At 35.3% G+C, this 20205-nt stretch overlaps 1 protein-coding gene and 1 long non-coding RNA gene across 4 annotated transcripts in view; one reads left to right on the forward strand and one right to left on the reverse strand.

Moving 5' to 3' along the window:
* Nucleotides 1-20205, forward strand: part of LOC126750284 (titin) — a 1176889-nt gene that overhangs the window by 173915 nt on the left and 982769 nt on the right. The window lies entirely within an intron of this gene.
* LOC126750286 (uncharacterized) lies at nucleotides 7603-8266 on the reverse strand. The gene is made up of 3 exons (XR_007665664.1): nucleotides 7990-8266; nucleotides 7873-7932; nucleotides 7603-7751 (listed from the first exon to the last, which is right to left on the reverse strand). It is a non-coding gene; the product is annotated as an uncharacterized LOC126750286 (long non-coding RNA).

A 20205-nucleotide genomic window follows, 5' to 3' on the forward strand; every position in this document is an offset into this window, starting at 1 on the left:
TTGACAGAGTAGTGTCCCTCAATTAGGTATTATGGTGAAAATTTAGGTAGCGGGATTAGAGATAATAAATGAAACCTCAAATTTTTTAATTGCTTGACGTTTCGACGATATATATTTTTCGTCTTTATCAAGGCGAATTTAAAAAATTTAGAGGTTCTCGTAAAACTTATGACTAACAGCCTTCATTGCACATACAGTGTGGTGACTTTAACCGGAATAAATTCAGTTAAAACTAATCAAATTTTATCTCGCAAAATTCCTGAGACCCGTCGATTTTTGTTTATTTTTTTTCACATTTTAAGATAGTTTTTGTATTTTTTCACCTACAGGGGGGATTCAACTTAACCCCAACTTTTTTTTTTCAAATGGAAAGCCACTTTTTTTAAACTCTCATTAAAAAAAGCCCCTTTTCCTGTTTAAATTGCCCTATTTACTTTTGTGATTATCTAAAGAAGAAATACGAAAAAAAAATAAAAACCATTAAGTTATTAAAAGTTGCGTTTAATGTATAAGATGCTCAAAATGAGATTTCAATTTCAGAAATGACTGCTCTCTTCTTTCTTACGATAAATTCTTGTCTCAGAGCAGCTAATAGAATTGCAAATCTATTTTAGCTCATTACTGCCCGATATCTCTCTGCCCGATCCATCAATAGCAAAAATTGTTTTAATATTTTCATGGTTCGATTTGAATACCGATATGTAAATCAACAAACCTAGGAAAGCTTTCAATTTGATTTTCTCTAAATCTCTTACATGGCTGATGCTGTTTTTATCCTTGCAGTTTGAACGTATTTGGAAGGGTTTGTGATTTGTTCATATAATTATCTGTTCTAAAATATCGTCGGGGAAAAATAGGTTCCATTACGAGATAGGACTTGAAACCTTCATGACTATGTTGTGTTTTCTTACGCGTGACCTCACTCCAATCACCACCTGAAACGGTTTTTTCTGTAAAAATATTTCTTTTCTCCTTCCATAACTTCAGAATCAACAACACTTTTGTCTTCATCACTGTCACTTTCATTACAGTCTTCTTCAGAAAAGTCAGAAGTCGTGCCGTGCTCAGATTCAATAACTTCATCTTCTGGCGCACTGTTTAGTGTACGTGCACACAGGACACGATTAAGCGATAAGCTTTGCTATGAGCTACGACGCTATGCGATGCTATGCTTTTGATTACTTGCTATATTTTGGTTGTGTTTCAATAGAAGGCGATAAACAAAAGCGTAGTAAGTTTTAAACCTCTGCCTGCGTCAGTGCCAGCTACCATGGAATTATTATTATTAGAAAATTCATTTTTACGATATATGTATATAAAAAAAAATTAAAAGTAAAAAGAAGGAAATGGGTACATAAAATATATCGCTTTTACCTACGGAGAATTTCATCATTTGTTCTCCGAATTAACCCTATATCCTGAGAATATTTCCGAATGTCTTTGGAAACATTCATACTTATTAAAAATGGTATAACACCATTAGTGGAAAAAATGATAACAAATTGGAGGGTTCCAATCAGCGTTAAAGAACGCCTTGCCGTAACGTTAAGGTAAGAAAAAAATGCTTAGATATATGTGAGTACTTAAATATTTTATTTCAAATTCGTTACAGTTATTTTAGAAAAATAAAAAAATAGAAATGTAAACGTATAAAATATGTCTTTTTTCTTCAGGGGAGAATTGTGTAAGAACTATTGGTTTCTGTGGAATAAGCGGGTGAAGCCAATGGTGTTGCCACAAAAGTGTGTGTCATTTGAGGCCGATGAGTTGGCATATTATTGGCAAAACGTATATTTTCAACATGGTGCTCGTTCACTGTGGCTTGGTAAAGCAGTTCCTGCATCTTGAGACGAAACCACATCTTTGTTTCAAAACGCATTTTTTTTGCGGTGTATGGAAACCTATAAGAAAGTGATAGTCATCATCCTGAGTAATCTGAGATTGTGTCGATAAATCGGAATTATTTGCTTTAAGAACGTCAATTTTTTAGTGCTCTAATTTCAAAAATTCTTCAATATCAAATCAATTCTTCTTTTCTTTTAGCAGCTCTTTTTGCAGGACGTTTTGGTGGATGCCCACAGTCAGTTGGCTCTTGATGTACATTTTTATCTGAGCTAGTAGTTGCAATAGTTTGGTTGTTGTGATCAGATAATAGTTGTTCGGATTCAATTCTTTCATCCGGAGTAACAGATGTCTCATCGTCGATGTCATCAGGAAATTAATTATCATTGGATACATCTTTGTTTAGTTGGCTTGCGTTATCGTCAGTGGGTAAGTTGCCAGTTAGCTGTTTCGGAGTCATTTGATCCTTAAGGAACCATAAACTCTTAAAGTAAGTCCACTTTGAGCTAAAGTTTGAAGGAGATTTGGGTTTCGGCAACTTCTTCAGCTCATTTCTGAAGACATCTCGTAAAGATTTCCATCTTTTTTTAGCAGCTTCTTCTAAAAAAAAATAATAAAATTGTATGTTTTCAAAAAGTAATCTTGTTTTTATGAATTAATTATTAGTTAAAAATTAACAGTAGAATGTTGACATATCTCTTAACATATCACTACAAATAATTCATTAAGGGCCAGTTCTACAAACATGGTATAAACACTTTTTTCCTGGAATAATTACTATGACAACGATTGTTGAGACGATTGTAATTTTAGCAATTATTCTAAAAATAAACTTATACCATGATTGTAGAACTGGCTCTTAGTGATAATAACACACTAATTGATTCTACTTTTTCCAGGCTTCTGGCGACAGGTGCCTCTTATAGAAGCCTAGCATTCTCTTTTCGCCTTGGCGTTTCAACTGTGGCAAAGATAGTTAAACAAACATGCGAAGCAATATGAAAAGTTTATGTTGCTACATATTTGCCGGTCCCGAAGAAAGAAATTTTTAGTCGTTCCGCCTCTGACTATTGGAATAAATGGAATTTGCCTCATTGCGTCGGCTCAATTGATGGTAAACATGTACGAATTAAATGTCCGGCGAATTCAGGAACAATGTTTTACATCTATAAATATTATTTTTCCATCGTTTTACAAGCTGTGGCTGACGCCAACTACAAATTTCTGACCATAGAAGTGGGTGCATATGGAAAACAAAGCGATGGAGGAATCTTTCAGTCGTCACAAACATATGCTTTGTTAAAAAATTAAAAGATTAATTTACCCAAGACAACAACATTACCTGATTCAGACATAGAATTCCCGTTCTATTTGATTGGAGATGAAGCAAATCCGTTGACACATTTCCTAATACGACCATTTCCTCGAAAGCATTTTCAACCGTAGGCTATGCAGAGCTCGGAGGTGTGTGGAATGTGCATTTGGTATTCTAGTGGCTAGGTGGAGAATATTAACGGAAGCAATAGAGACCGACCCTTCCGTAGCAGAAATCATAATTAAATGCGCTTGTTTGCTACACAATATTATAATATACCGAGAAGGAATCCATGATTATGATATAAACAATCACGAACAAACTTGCAGTGACATGATCAGCCAGCCTGCCTCACGTGTAAACAACAGAGCGTCAAAACAAGCATATAAATTAAGAGATATTTTGAAATCGTATTTAGTAAACCACTAATATAATTGAATGACCTAGATGAAAAAGGGCCCATCTTTGAAAAAGTGGATTTTTCAGGAAATGCAAAAAATTGTATTTCGGATAAAGAAAGTAAAAATGTAATATATGAAATTGACCTATGTATTTGTGACATATTTCAAAATGTTTTTACACCAAATTTTTTTCTGAAAATATATGTCTACAGGATATACAGGGTTACAAAAATTCTAAAAATGGGCCCTTTTTCTTCCAAGTGATAATTTATTGAAGATTACAAAAGAACTACTAGAAAATAAAATGAAAAACAGGAAATGAAAAATATTTATTTGAAAATCTAATTACGTTTTTTTATACAGAAATATGTTTTCCATGAGCTAAGGGTCTTCCTGATCGTCCTCGTGTGTACATGTAGCACCTGACAAGGTATCATAAAATGCGATAGCATTTTCATCTTTCAAAAACTTGCAAAGCTCCTTGATGTTTTGTAGTTTTAGGGCATTTATTGGTATATCACCAGAATAAGCAAGCTTTTCGGGTATAGGGACACGTTCAACGCCAGGTTTCAGAAGACGAAATACATCGGGACACACACCATTCAAAGAAAAGCTGCCAAACATGAAGTACTTTGATTCAGCTTTAAAGTCAAAGAACTTGTATTTGGTTATTTGAAACTTTAACTTATTTGTGGTGAAGGTTTTTTTAAAAAACGGTTCAGACAATCCGGCTACAAAGTCCTTTACCATATTGCTTTTAAGCTCAACAACGGTAAATTTGGTACTTATGATGCTGTTCCAATTTGAAGGCGATTCAACTACTTCCCTTTTTCTTTGCATTTTTTCTATAACAGCAAAATGCCTGTCACAAGGCAGGAAACTGTGACCCCGTTGTGGAAAAAAATGCTGAACATTTTTAAACTTTCCATTAAGTACCAATGACTGCCAAAATTTTAGCATGTTTTGGTTATGATTCTGGCCCCTGCAACCGTCAGTAAATATATATAACTTTTTAACAGTGCTAGGTAGGAATGCTTCTAGGTAATGGTTAAGTACAGAGAGAACTTCGTTACAGCCCCGCTTTGCAATATTTTCAGGCCAAGTATACATAATGCTCTTTGCTTTTTTGCCAGAGTAAATGGACATACAGTACAACCAAAGTTGTCTTTTATAAAAGACATCACTAGTACACATATGTGGACAGGGAATATTTTGTTTAAAGTCGAAGCAGAGAACTTCTGTATCTTCATTTTCTTTAGCTTTCATCAAACATTCTTGCATCTTTGTATAAAATAGCTTTGCTTTTTTCTTATGTAACTTAAGATCTATTTCATAACCTCTTCTTAATGCGCCATTTTTTTCGTGGGAAATTTTGGCCTCTATTTCTGAACACGTAGTACAAACATCTGAACGAGGGCGACCAAACGTGTAGTTGTAGTTGTCACGAAAATACTGCAGATAAAAAGAATATTTCACTTCACATTTCAATTTTTGGAAATTCAGATCATTTTGTTTGGCGTCGAGTAGGACTTCTGGGTAATGTTTTTCCAGAAACATTTCATACATTTTCAAAACACTCAGCTGTGGTGACAGATACCTTCTTCGCTCACCGCTTGGTCCATAGTGCACAATATAATATGGAAAACTTTGTATATGTGCATCAATATTTTGAACAACAATACCAGATAATTTGTTTTTTCGGTTAGTGTGCTTGCCACGATTATCGGTTGGCACAGCGGCTAAAGTCTTGCATGCTCCAATATTTCGCACCCTCTTGACTCCAATTCTATGCAAACTGGCAAAGCCTTCACGACATACAGATAACACCCTTTCACAGACATGCACTTTATACGAAAAATTAAACTTCTTCTTGAACACTCCCTTGCTTTTTCGGTTTACTGACGATACTGTGATAAGAGGTTGTAAGTGAACATTCTGGGCCCCATGATCTCCAATCTCATTAAAATTTTTCAATATACGAGCCATCTCTTCTTTTGATAATGATGTAAGACATTTTCGTTTACATCTACACAAAAATAAGATATATTTGAAACTATATACAACATTCTTTACAATCCTAACTTACCTGCATTTTTGACCTGTTTGTCTAGCAGCTTTTCTTCCTGATTTACCAATGTACTCCTCCCCTTTTGCCTTTAACTTTTTATTTTTGACACTTTTCCACTCTTCAATTTTCCTCTTTCTTTTCAATTTTATAACACTTGCTTCCTCATTTTCTAAGACATCCATGATTATATGAATCAAGGAACAAAAATCCAAAAACCACACTGATATTTTATTGTTATTATTATGATTTGAAGGTTATGTTTACAAATATCAACACAAATTATGGGTATTTAACTTGGCGAAAGAAAGGCCCAAATGTAGCAGATGGGCCCTTATTCTTCTCAGCAGAGAAAAACAGCTGATTCAATCCGTTTTAGAGTACGTTTAGTGGGCCTTTCTTCTACTCGGTATATGCCAACTTTGACAAGGAATCAGAATTCATAAAAAATGGGTTTTCGACAAACTGCACAGATGGGCCCTTTTTCGTCTAGGCTATTCAATTGTTATTATATTTCTCGTAAATTAAAAAAAGTTTTTTTTTTTTAAATATAATATAAACTAGTATGTAAACACCATGTTTAACTTACTTGAAACGTTTAGTTGTTAGTTTGTAGTACGAAAAAGTTATGAAACAAACACAAAATACTTGTACATAAACTAAAACCACATTGACAGAAATTAGGTTATGAAACAAACATGTTTACATCTTGACCTAACGCGATTTGTTTTTCTTGTGGACAAAATACTTTTTGTTTGTCTAAAGGTGATGGACTAAAGGCATTTCGCATATCTAGGGGATTTTCGCAATATATTTTAAATGGTACAAAATTCGATTTGAACGTCCAAAGTGATGTGCAATGATAGAAATTTGGTTAAATAATGTTGCGTCACCTTTAGTTTAAAATGTGAAAATTTGGACAAACTGCGTTTTGCAACTCTGCTCCTCCTTTTTACTGCGATCTTCCGCCCACAGATTACTAATACTTACTTATAGATGGTCGACTCCGGGCTTTTTAACAAAACATGCTTACAGCGCCACAGGTGACGCGAGTTCGAAACTTTAAAAGGGCGCCTTATTTAAATAATTATTATATTTAGGATTATAGGTTATTCGATATTGATGATTGTATTACGATGTCGAAATCGTTAGAGACGGATAGATTGTAGAGTTTTTGACAATTTTATTTGTAAATAAAAGCCGTTTAGTTTGCGATATTGTCTCTTTAATCTGTCCGAAAAATTGAAACGTGGCATTTCTGAAAATACCCTAATTAAAAAAAATATTAGAATTAGAACCTAAGAATTTAGATATTTAGATTTTAATTGTATCTCTTCAGGTTTTTAAGTCAAAGGGAATGATAAATTCGCATTTGTATTTTTAAAATGGCCTAAACTTTGTACAACAGAGAACAATAATATAATATTTAACCTACTAATATTTATATAATTTTAGTAGGTTAATAAGAAACAGGTTAATGAGAGATCAAGAGAGAAAATCGTAAATTAAACGGCACAGTTAAAAATAAAATTGCATAAAACTTTTACCATATTATATCATATTTTCATCTCTAACAATTTCGATATTGCAATACAAAACATCATTTGAACAGGGTAAGCCCAAAAGACGGTATCTTCGAAGTATCGGATTAAGTGGAATCCCTTTCCAGATTTCTAGAAAAGCTAAAAAAAAATACAATCTTTCTTAAACAATTTGTATTGATGAAATAATGCACTTAGGGATGGCAAAAAAAAATTAAATCAACCAACCAAATCAGTTATATTTATTATGCTAACTGTTTTACATTTCTGATTTTTTTATTTTTATTTTTCAAAGCCCTGTTCCAAGCCATTTTTTAAAATAAATCATTATTTGGCCTCTTAATATTAAATTAACATTTTTAAAGCAGGTATAAATAAAGAAAAATAAAAATTGGTCAATATATAAATTGAAAATATCATGCTCTTGACAAAGAAAGGGGCTGTAGAGTTTTCTTTTAAATAAATATGTCATGTGTTTCTTTAAATCTTTACCTAAAATATATTTTTGTATATTATTGTTCTTGGAACATGAAGAGTATCAGGCAAGGACAGTGTGGCTTTATAGGTGTCACTGTCTTTACTGCTAACTATAAAGTTAATAGTTAATATTAAATTAATTATTACTGCAAAAAATATTTACTAATTACTTTAAAAAATAATTAGTAAATAAATTAGAATAATTACTGCAATATAATAATACTATCTTACCCTTTCTGGCATGCTCATCTTCCAAAACAATCTTAGGAAAGTCTATGCTTGAAGTTGTCCCTGGAATTGATATTAAAAATTACCCTTATATTTTATAGCAAGAAATAAATTTATTACCTTTAAGGAATAAAGTTGGTACTGCATTTAATTTCAAGTTAGTTCTGTTATTTTTTGTGGGAAAGAATCCATCATCCGCAAAATGCCTTGCACATACTCTAAATGTATGCCTTGTCTTCCTATCTTGTATGTTTTCCAAATCACCTCGACCAACAGCTTTACACCATAACTTTCTAATCTGAAATACAATCTGTTATAGTACTCAACCATGGGACAAAAAGTCAGTTTAAATAACAATAAATTAATATAATGAGATAACAATAATATAATATAATGAGAAACCACGCATTATAAAGCAGATACTTTTGCATTTCAGAAAAGTACTTTGGATACTTCCCATAAGAGCTCCATGATAGGAAGAGAGATGGATATATCATTTTATAATAAGTACTCAAGTACTCAAGTACTACATTGAATAGGGAACTAAAAATCCTATTTAATAGTGTAAAAATCTAATTTGGTTTTTTTATAAGAAAAAACAAAGTTAATGACGGTTGGCAAAAGCCGAAAAGTCGGAAATAAATATTAAAAATTATTAAAATACACTGCATATTTGTATTGGTAATGAGAATGAGTGTCAATAGAGTGGCTAGAGTAGATAATTAAAAATTTGCACAATGTAAAAATGTTACTCGCCATGCTTTTTCTATGTTTGTTGACTCCATTTCTATCGAGATTTCTGTTTGTTTAAATGTATAAAAATTAGTTTAGTCAAATCGTTTTGTGAACTTGAACAAAATAGACAACAAAAAACACCTCGAAAAACATTCAACTACCTTCTATGGTATACGTAAGAATCTGGTCAACAAAATAAGGCCCAAAATGAAGTGTGGCATCCCATCACTGTGGGTCACAGATCTCACACACACTCATAGCAGTTCACACAGCACTAGTCGTAGTAATAAGTAGTAAATTACAAAAAATAATGGTACATGCATAGTGAAATAATTTCGGAAATAATAATATAATCTTAAAAATAAAAATAGAAAAACAGCTTATAACCCATCATCTTTTGGTAAACAATGCATTCCTACGGTAGTATTACCACAGATGTAAATAGCTCCGCACGTGCGGAGCTATATTTACATCTGTGGTATTACTATTATCGCAGCCGGATACCGAGCACTTAAAAACCATTGTAAATAAAATGATAAGCACAAAAATTAAATCGCAAAATAGACACAAATTATACAATACACTTCGGAAAATTTAAATAAAAAATCAAAAAATTAAATATTTATTCATCCGAATTCATCGGCGACGTACGAAAAAACAACGCCCTGTCATACTGTCATGTCGCCTGTCAGTAGTGTCAGTGTCAGTTGTCACTCACACGGAAGCACATGCAGCGACACAGGTGACGCGAGTCAGAACTTCGAGCACGATTCTGTCAAATCTGGAGAGTGCGCAGGGCATGCTTCCGCCACTTCCATTGATTCTACATAATCCATATCAACTTCAGGTAAACTAGTTGTAGGGATTTTTGCTTCCATAACAACTTTTTTTTGCGTCTGTTTACTACAGACGCAAAACGTTGCAAACTATTTAGTCTTTATAACTCTTCATTTTTTAAAGCAAAACGAAAATAATAAATCCTAATAATTCCAAGCAAAAAATGAATTATAAAAATAAAAATATAGATTAAGAAGGTTATGTTGAATTGAATATTTTTTCTTCCTCTTAGTCTCTCTATTTTTGTTTTCATCTTCTTCCTAAAACTCTTAACACGTCAAAAAGCTCCCTCTACAGCGAAAAATGCTTAACACAGACGATCAGGCAATGTAATACCCATTCGCTAACGATGAGGTAACGTTGTTCTTACTGGGTTTTTGATTCGGAAAATTGTACACGTCTGCACGTCGTTGTTTTAAGTGTCAATTACTACTGGCACCATCTACAGAGTGAGTTTTTTAAAGTGTTACAATGCGATATGTCAAAAACGGCTGCAAATTTTTTTTTGACATTTTGGTGACATTTCAAGTATACCAGGGGGCACTTTTTGTGATATTTTTGACATTTGTCCCTTCACCCCCCTAAAAGGGGGGAGGGTCACTTCCTTATTTTAAATGGAATGACTTATTTTTTATTCTTAAATACGAATCTACATAAAATATGAAGTCTGTTTACAAAAAATTTTTAAAATTGCTCTGCTGGTTACGGAATTATGATCAAAAATGTTTTGATTAAATTTAAAAATAATTCGAATATTCTACTATAATAAAAACAAATTATTTCCTACTTTTTAACTATTTATCGTCTATGTATTATGCCTAAGGAGCTGTTCGAAGTGACCGCCTTCGACTTCCAAACACTTTCTTATCCTTTCTTGACATGAGTTTCGTACCCGCTGTAACATTGCTGGTGTCACTAATGAACAAGCAAAACGAATATTATAAATCCCCATAAAAAAAGTCAAGGAGGTCAAATCTGGCGAACGAGCAGGCCAGTTGACAGGACCACCTCGACCAATCCACCTGTTTTCAAAAATCTCATTTAAATAAGTACGGGCCTGTTTGTCAAAATGGGGTGGAGCTCCGTCCTGCTGAAACCATACGTTAGGATTTAAATTTTGGTTTAGTAGACGAGGTAACTAATTTCTTAAAAATTCTGTGTAGACCTGTCCATTTAAATGACCTTGGAAAAAATGCGGACCAATAACTCTATCCTCGAAAATACCACACCATACGTTCACAGACCAGGGATGTTAATTTGGTACAGTTCTCATCCAGTGAGGATTATTTGCTGCCCAGTAATGCATGTTGTGCCTGTTTACCTTTTAGAAAAACAAACAACCAAAACTTAAATATGTTCTAATTTAAATAAGTTAAATCTTACCTGCCCGCAATTATTAAAAGAAGCCTCATCAGAAAAAATAACGTTTCTCAAAAAATGGTTATTTTCACGCATTTTTGTTGAAATCCAAGTGCAAAAATTAATGCGATTCTCAAAATCATGTCCGTAAAGCTCTTGATGAAGTGTAATATGGTAAGGATGAAACTTGTACCGGTGCAGAATTGTTATAATTGATGATTGACTAATTCCAGCATCTAAAGCAAGCCGCCTGGTACTGATTTGAGGATCAATAGCTACTGCTCCTAATACAGCAACTGCCTTATTTTCATCTGTTTGCGTTTTAATCCGATTTCGTCGTTTACTTTTTAGAGTTTACAGTCATACGACTTCTGGTCTCCAGTCTCTTAAAGGCCAGATGAGATTTTGGAATATCCGTAAACCTCTCGGCCCACACTACTGCAGCCTCCCTATAATTTTTTCTGCACTCCCCCAAAATTACCTATACAACATACCTACTTCTACACTGAAATTCGCTTCCATTTTTTTCTTTTTAAACACAATTTACTTGTTAATAACACGTCAAAATTTTTGTGTGACACTGCTTGTTATGTTGCCATGGAAATCCTACTGTTACTAGGATTTTCATTTCCATCCATACTAGTAAAATAAACAGTAGGATTTCCATGGCAACCGGCTGTTACTATGGTAAAATATTCGAATTATTTTTAAATTTAATCAAAACATTTTTGATCATAATTCCGTAACCAGCAGAGCAATTTTAAAAATTTTTTGTAAACAGACTTCATATTTTATGTAGATTCGTATTTAAGAATAAAAAACACGTCATTCCATTTAAAATAAGAAAGTGACCCTCCCAAAAGTAAAGGGACAAATGTCAAAAATATCACAAAAAGTGCCCCCCGATATACTTGAAATGTCACCAAAATGTCAAAAAAAAAATTGCAGCCGTTTTTGACATATCGCATTGTAACACTTTAAAAAACTCACCCTGTATAGTAAAAAAATACGTTTTAAAAACAGCAGAGTTTTAAAACAGTTGCGATACAGGTGGAATACGTCGAAGTTTGGTCGAAAATAAACGTCGTTGCCAAACCAACTAAATTTTGCACTGAAAACAACTTTGCAACTAGTGAAAATAAGAGTAATCTTAACTTAGGTGACTACAAATTGTTACTTGAGCTGTGTGTTCCATTTAAAAAAATGCACATATCACAATTTTTGTATCTAGCGGTAAAATCACTAATTTTGAGCAATCCTGTATAATGTAAAACAAATTTTTATAGTGAAACCTAATGTACAATACTTCCGTAAATTACGTATATAGTTTCAGTTTTCTGCGCGTTCCCGTGTCGTAGTAATAGAAGTTTATTTGGAGCTATGTTTTGGTCAAAAAATAAACAAAATAATTAATTTATCGAAAATCACTAAAGATAGGTATAGGAACAACTTATACAAAAACAATCATACAGTGTTAGCGGATCGAAAAATAAAATAATATAGAGGGTACTCTATTTAAAATACCAAAGTTGCTACTATTTTTTTGGTATAAGCGGCACCGCTGTATCGCTAAAAATATTTTTAATCGTTAAATCACTAGCTAAAATCCATGAAGCCAAATTTAAAAAAAATTACTTTTTCTGTTCTCCGTAAACGTCTAAGCAGGTACCATCAAACATCAATCACCCTGCATAGTACATGGGTATTTATATCTTTTTATATTCCTTGCATTTTAAATAAGCCTGAGCGAGGGAGACCGATAATAATTAATACCTTGACCCATATTAAAGAATTCCTAAAATTCAAACATAGCGATTTTCAAAATCCAACCTTGCATCGAACTTTCCTTTTGGAAATGACAATAAGGGTTCAGTCGGTTTCGTTTGTCCTTTGAGGACAAGCCACGGTGACGGCCAAGATATTTCAAAGGGCTCAAAACACATTTTTGGCCCGTTTGCCCTTTCAGCAAACTACAAAGGACCGGGGAGAGGGTGTGGAGATACAATTTCAATTTGACAAGGATACTTTTGTCACCTCAAGCAGAATTCCCCCGAAAAAAATGCTTAAAAAGATCATGTGACATTTTTAACCTCCTTTAAAAGTCCATGCAAACCAAACATCCTCCGTGCCCGAAACCCCTTAATCAAATTTACTGTCGCGGGGGTAAAGGTAAAATAATAGGTGAGGCGATAAGGGTGCCACCTACGGCACATTTTTTTTTTTATTTTTTACTCCTTTCTTTATGATAATTTGTGTGGCACATACATTTGGATTAGGCCGCCTTCCGTGACCGAGCGTCGTTTTTCAACTATTATTAAAATAAGGGCCGCTTAGTTTTTGCAGTTTCAGTGAAAATCCCTTAAATGATCGGCGAAAGCCCTTAAGTTATATGACCGAGTCTGTTTTGCATATACGCAGAACGTAAGCGGATTTAAAGATGGCAAAATGCAGCCTTGGTGAGTTAATTAAATGTGCAAAAAAATTATGGGGATTATGTGGTTAAAATTTTAGAGAGAGGGTAATTAAGTCAATTTATAAGGTTTATTATTACCATTTGAATAAAAAATCACATTGTCAGATTCTACGTAAAATTCTTATAGATTTAATAGGTCACATGACGTACTTTACAAATAATCACGTCTCAAGGCTCTAATGCCATTTATCTCGGCTATTGTCAAAGCTATGACCTTTCGAATGGCCTCGTTGGATTCAGAATAACGAAACTAAGGTAAAACCATTAGAATTTTCCCGATAGCTCCCACAGAAGCCAAGATATCGGCCTTCAAAGTTTGGGTTTTTTCATTTTTCGGGTATACCCCCCCGTTTGGATTTTTTCCAGAAATTTTTTTTTTTCGAATTCGAACTAACTATATTAGCGGATTGTTCTCATCAAGTAGATCATAAAAATACCGGGTTATAAGGGAATCCGAGCAGAACTTAGAAATCGAGTATTTTTTCGACCTCGTTTTTGAGGCCAAAAATGGGCATCCAAAATGCCATATCTCGGTTATCGTAAAAGCTACGACCTTGCGGATGGTCTCGTTGGATTTGAAAGAACAAAACTAAGTTAAAACCGTTGGAATTTTTTCGATAGTGCCCATAGAAGCCGAGATATGGACCTCCAAAGTTTGGGATTTTTCATTTTTAGGGGAATACCCCCCCGTATCGAATTTTTCACCAAAAATTGATTTTTTTCGAATTTGACCTAACTATACCAGCGGCTTGTTCCCATCACCTACAACACCAAAACACCGGGTTATAATGAGTTTCGAGAAAAACTAAGGGAATTATAGCACTTTAAAAATGCGAAATATCGATTTTCTTTAAACCCAAAAATAGCTATAGAAACCCCTATCAGCGGCTTATTCCCATCACCTACATTACGAAAACACCGGATTATAACGGAATATGACCAGAACAAGTGGAATTATAGCACTTTGAAAATTCGGAAAAAAGTCAATTTTCGACCCCGTTTTTGAGCCCAAAAATGGGCCACAAAAATGCAAGATCTCAGGTAATATGGGAGCTACGACCTTGTGGATGATTTCGTTGGATTCAGAAGGACGAAACTAAGTCAAAACCGTTGGAATTTTCCCGATAGTGCCCATAGAAGCCGAGATATGGACCTCCAAAGTTTGGGATTTTTCATTTTTAGGGTATACCTCCCCGTATCGATTTTTTCACCAAAAATTGATTTTTTTCGAATTTGAACTAACTATACCAGCGGCTTGATCCCATCACCTACAACACAAAAACACCGGGTTATAATGAGTTTCGAGAAAAACTAAGGGAGTTATAGCACTTTGAAAATGCGAAAAATCGATTTTCTTTAAACCCGAAAATAGCTATAGAAACCCCTATCAGCGGCTTGTTCCCATCACCTACATTACAAAAACACCGGATTATAACGGAATATGACGAGAACAAGTGGAATTATAGCACTTTGAAAATTCGGAAAAAAGTCAATTTTCGACCCCGTTTTTGAGCCCAAAAATGGGCCACAAAAATGCGAGATCTCAGCTAATATTGGAGCTACGACCTTGCGGATGGTCTCGTTGGATTCAGAAGGACGAAACTAAGTCAAAACCGTTGGAATTTTCCCGATAGTGCCCATAGAAGCCGAGATATGGACCTCCAAAGTTTGGGATTTTTCATTTTTAGGGTATACCCCCCGTATCGATTTTTTCACCAAAAATTGATTTTTTTCGAGTTTGAACTAACTATACCAGCGGCTTGATCCCATCACCTACAACACAAAAACACCGGGTTATAATGAGTTTCGAGAAAAACTAAGGGAGTTATAGCACTTTGAAAATGCGAAAAATCGATTTTCTTTAAACCCGAAAATAGCTATAGAAACCCCTATCAGCGGCTTATTCCCATCACCTACATTACAAAAACACCGGATTATAACGGAATATGACGAGAACAAGTGGAATTATAGCACTTTGAAAATTCGAAAAAATGTCAATTTTCGACCCCGTTTTTGAGCCCAAAAATGGGCCACAAAAATGCGAGATCTCAGCTAATATGGGAGCTACGACCTTGCGGATGGTCTCGTTGGATTCAGAAGGACGAAACTAAGTCAAAACCGTTGGAATTTTCCCGATAGTGCCCATAGAAGCCGAGATATGGACCTCCAAAGTTTGGGATTTTTCATTTTTAGGGTATACCCCCCCGTATCGATTTTTTCACCAAAAATTGATTTTTTCGAATTTGAACTAACTATACCAGCGGCTTGATCCCATCACCTACAACACAAAAACACCGGATTATAACGGAATATGACCAGAACAAGTGGAATTATAGCACTTTGAAAATTCGGAAAAAAGTCAATTTTCGACCCCGTTTTTGAGCCCAAAAATGGGCCACAAAAATGCGAGATCTCGGCTAATATGGGAGCTACCACCTTGCAGATGGTCTCGTTGGATTCAGAAGGACGAAACTAAGTCAAAACCGTTGGAATTTTCCCGATAGTGCCCATAGAAGCCGAGATATGAACCTCCAAAGTTTGGGATTTTTCATTTTTGGGTATACCCCCCCGTATCGATTTTTTCACCAAAAATTGATTTTTTTCGAATTTGAACTAACTATACCAGCGGCTTGATCCCATCACCTACAACACAAAAACACCGGGTTATAATGAGTTTCGAGAAAAACTAAGGGAGTTATAGCACTTTGAAAATGCGAAAAATCGATTTTCTTTAAACCCGAAAATAGCTATAGAAACCCCTATCAGCGGCTTATTCCCATCACCTACATTACAAAAACACCGGATTATAACGGAATATGACGAGAACAAGTGGAATTATAGCACTTTGAAAATTCGGAAAAAAGTCAATTTTTGACCCCGTTTTTGAGCCCAAAAATGGGCCACAAAAATGCGAGATCTCAGCTAATATGGGAGCTACGACCTTGCGGATGGTCTCGTTGGATTCAGAAGGACGAAACTAAGTCAAAACCGTTGGAATTTTCCCGATAGTGCCCATAGAAGCCGAGATATGGACCTCCAAAGTTTGGGATTTTTCATTTTTAGGGTATACCCCCCCGTATCGATTTTTTCACCAAAAATTGATTTTTTCGAATTTGAACTAACTATACCAGCGGCTTGATCCCATCACCTACAACACAAAAACACCGGGTTATAATGAGTTTCGAGAAAAACTAAGGGAGTTATAGCACTTTGAAAATGCGAAAAATCGATTTTCTTTAAACTTGAAAATAGCTATAGAAACCCCTATCAGCGGCTTATTCCCATCACCTACATTACAAAAACACCGGATTATAACGGAATATGACGAGAACAAGTGGAATTATAGCACTTTGAAAATTCGGAAAAAAGTCAATTTTCGACCCCGTTTTTGAGCCCAAAAATGGGCCACAAAAATGCGAGATCTCGGCTAATATGGGAGCTACGACCTTGCGGATGGTCTCGTTGGATTCAGAAGGACGAAACTAAGTCAAAACCGTTGGAATTTTCCCGATAGTGCCCATAGAAGCCGAGATATAGACCTCCAAAATTTGGGATTTTTCATTTTTAGGGTATACCCCCCCGTATCGATTTTTTCACCAAAAATTGATTTTTTTCGAATTTGAACTAACTATACCAGCGGCTTGATCCCATCACATACAACACAAAAAATCGGGTTATAATGAGTTTCGAGAAAAACTAAGGGAGTTATAGCACTTTGAAAATGCGAAAAATCGATTTTCTTTAAACCCGAAAATAGCTATAGAAACCCCTATCAGCGGCTTATTCCCATCACCTACATTACGAAAACACCGGATTATAACGGAATTCGACCAGAACAAGTGGAATTATAGCACTTTGAAAATTCGGAAAAAAGTCATTTTTCGACCCCGTTTTTGAGCCCAAAAATGGGCCACAAAAATGCGAGATCTCGGCTAATATGGGAGCTACGACCTTGCGGATGGTCTCGTTGGATTCAGAAGGACGAAACTAAGTCAAAACCGTTGGAATTTTCCCGATAGTGCCCATAGAAGCCGAGATATGAACCTCCAAAGTTTGGGATTTTTCATTTTTGGGTATACCCCCCCGTATCGATTTTTTCACCAAAAATTGATTTTTTTCGAATTTGAACTAACTATACCAGCGGCTTGATCCCATCACCTACAACACAAAAACACCGGGTTATAATGAGTTTCGAGAAAAACTAAGGGAGTTATAGCACTTTGAAAATGCGAAAAATCGATTTTCTTTAAACCCGAAAATAGCTATAGAAACCCCTATCAGCGGCTTATTCCCATCACCTACATTACAAAAACACCGGATTATAACGGAATATGACGAGAACAAGTGGAATTATAGCACTTTGAAAATTCGGAAAAAAGTCAATTTTTGACCCCGTTTTTGAGCCCAAAAATGGGCCACAAAAATGCGAGATCTCAGCTAATATGGGAGCTACGACCTTGCGGATGGTCTCGTTGGATTCAGAAGGACGAAACTAAGTCAAAACCGTTGGAATTTTCCCGATAGTGCCCATAGAAGCCGAGATATGGACCTCCAAAGTTTGGGATTTTTCATTTTTAGGGTATACCCCCCCGTATCGATTTTTTCACCAAAAATTGATTTTTTTCGAATTTGAACTAACTATACCAGCGGCTTGATCCCATCACCTACAACACAAAAACACCGGGTTATAATGAGTTTCGAGAAAAACTAAGGGAGTTATAGCACTTTGAAAATGCGAAAAATCGATTTTCTTTAAACCCGAAAATAGCTATAGAAACCCCTATCAGCGGCTTATTCCCATCACCTACATTACAAAAACACCGAATTATAACGGAATATGACGAGAACAAGTGGAATTATAGCACTTTGAAAATTCGGAAAAAAGTCAATTTTCGACCCCGTTTTTGAGCCCAAAAATGGGTCACAAAAATGCGAGATGTCAGCTAATATGGGAGCTACGACCTTGCGGATGGTCTCGTTGGATTCAGAAGGACGAAACTAAGTCAAAACCGTTGGAATTTTCCCGATAGTGCCCATAGAAGCCGAGATATGGACCTCCAAAGTTTGGGATTTTTCATTTTTAGGGTATACCCCCCCGTATCGATTTTTTCACCAAAAATTGATATTTTTTGAATTTGAACTAACTATACCAGCGGCTTGATCCCATCACCTACAACACAAAAACACCGGGTTATAATGAGTTTTGAGAAAAACTAAGGGAGTTATAGCACTTTGAAAATGCGAAAAATCGATTTTCTTTAAACCCGAAAATAGCTATAGAAACCCCTATCAGTGGCTTATTCCCATCACCTACATTACAAAAACACCGGATTATAACGGAATATGACGAGAACAAGTGGAATTATAGCACTTTGAAAATTCGGAAAAAAGTCAATTTTCGACCCCGTTTTTGAGCCCAAAAATGGGCCACAAAAATGCGAGATCTCAGCTAATATGGGAGCTACGACCTTGCGGATGGTCTCGTTGGATTCAGAAGGACGAAACTAAGTCAAAACCGTTGGAATTTTCCCGATAGTGCCCATAGAAGCCGAGATATGGACCTCCAAAATTTGGGATTTTTCATTTTTAGGGTATACCCCCCCGTATCGATTTTTTCACCAAAAATTGATTTTTTTCGAATTTGAACTTACTTTACCAGCGGCTTGATCCCATCACCTACAACACAAAAACACCGGGTTATAATGAGTTTTGAGAAAAACTAAGGGAGTTATAGCACTTTGAAAATGCGAAAAATCGATTTTCTTTAAACCCGAAAATAGCTATAGAAACCCCTATCAGTGGCTTATTCCCATCACCTACATTACAAAAACACCGGATTATAACGGAATATGACGAGAACAAGTGGAATTATAGCACTTTGAAAATTCGGAAAAAAGTCAATTTTCGACCCCGTTTTTGAGCCCAAAAATGGGCCACAAAAATGCGAGATCTCAGCTAATATGGGAGCTACGACCTTGCGGATGGTCTCGTTGGATTCAGAAGGACGAAACTAAGTCAAAACCGTTGGAATTTTCCCGATAGTGCCCATAGAAGCCGAGATATGGACCTCCAAAGTTTGGGATTTTTCATTTTTAGGGTATACCCCCCCGTATCGATTTTTTCACCAAAAATTGATTTTTTTCGAATTTGAACTAACTATACCAGCGGCTTGATCCCATCACCTACAACACAAAAACACCGGGTTATAATGAGTTTCGAGAAAAACTAAGGGAGTTATAGCACTGTGAAAATGCGAAAAATCGATTTTCTTTAAACCCGAAAATAGCTATAGAAACCCCTATCAGCGGCTTATTCCCATCACCTACATTACAAAAACACCGGATTATAACGGAATATGACGAGAACAAGTGGAATTATAGCACTTTGAAAATTCGGAAAAAAGTCAATTTTCGACCCCGTTTTTGAGCCCAAAAATGGGCCACAAAAATGCGAGATCTCAGCTAATATGGGAGCTACGACCTTGCGGATGGTCTCGTTGGATTCAGAAGGACGAAACTAAGTCAAAACCGTTGGAATTTTCCCGATAGTGCCCATAGAAGCCGAGATATGGACCTCCAAAATTTGGGATTTTTCATTTTTAGGGTATACCCCCCCGTATCGATTTTTTCACCAAAAATTGATTTTTTTCGAATTTGAACTTACTTTACCAGCGGCTTGATCCCATCACCTACAACACAAAAACACCGGGTTATAATGAGTTTTGAGAAAAACTAAGGGAGTTATAGCACTTTGAAAATGCGAAAAATCGATTTTCTTTAAACCCGAAAATAGCTATAGAAACCCCTATCAGTGGCTTATTCCCATCACCTACATTACAAAAACACCGGATTATAACGGAATATGACGAGAACAAGTGGAATTATAGCACTTTGAAAATTCGGAAAAAAGTCAATTTTCGACCCCGTTTTTGA

Source organism: Anthonomus grandis, chromosome 2 (genome assembly GCF_022605725.1).
Source record: "Anthonomus grandis grandis chromosome 2, icAntGran1.3, whole genome shotgun sequence".
Taxonomy (NCBI): Eukaryota; Metazoa; Arthropoda; class Insecta; order Coleoptera; family Curculionidae; genus Anthonomus; species Anthonomus grandis.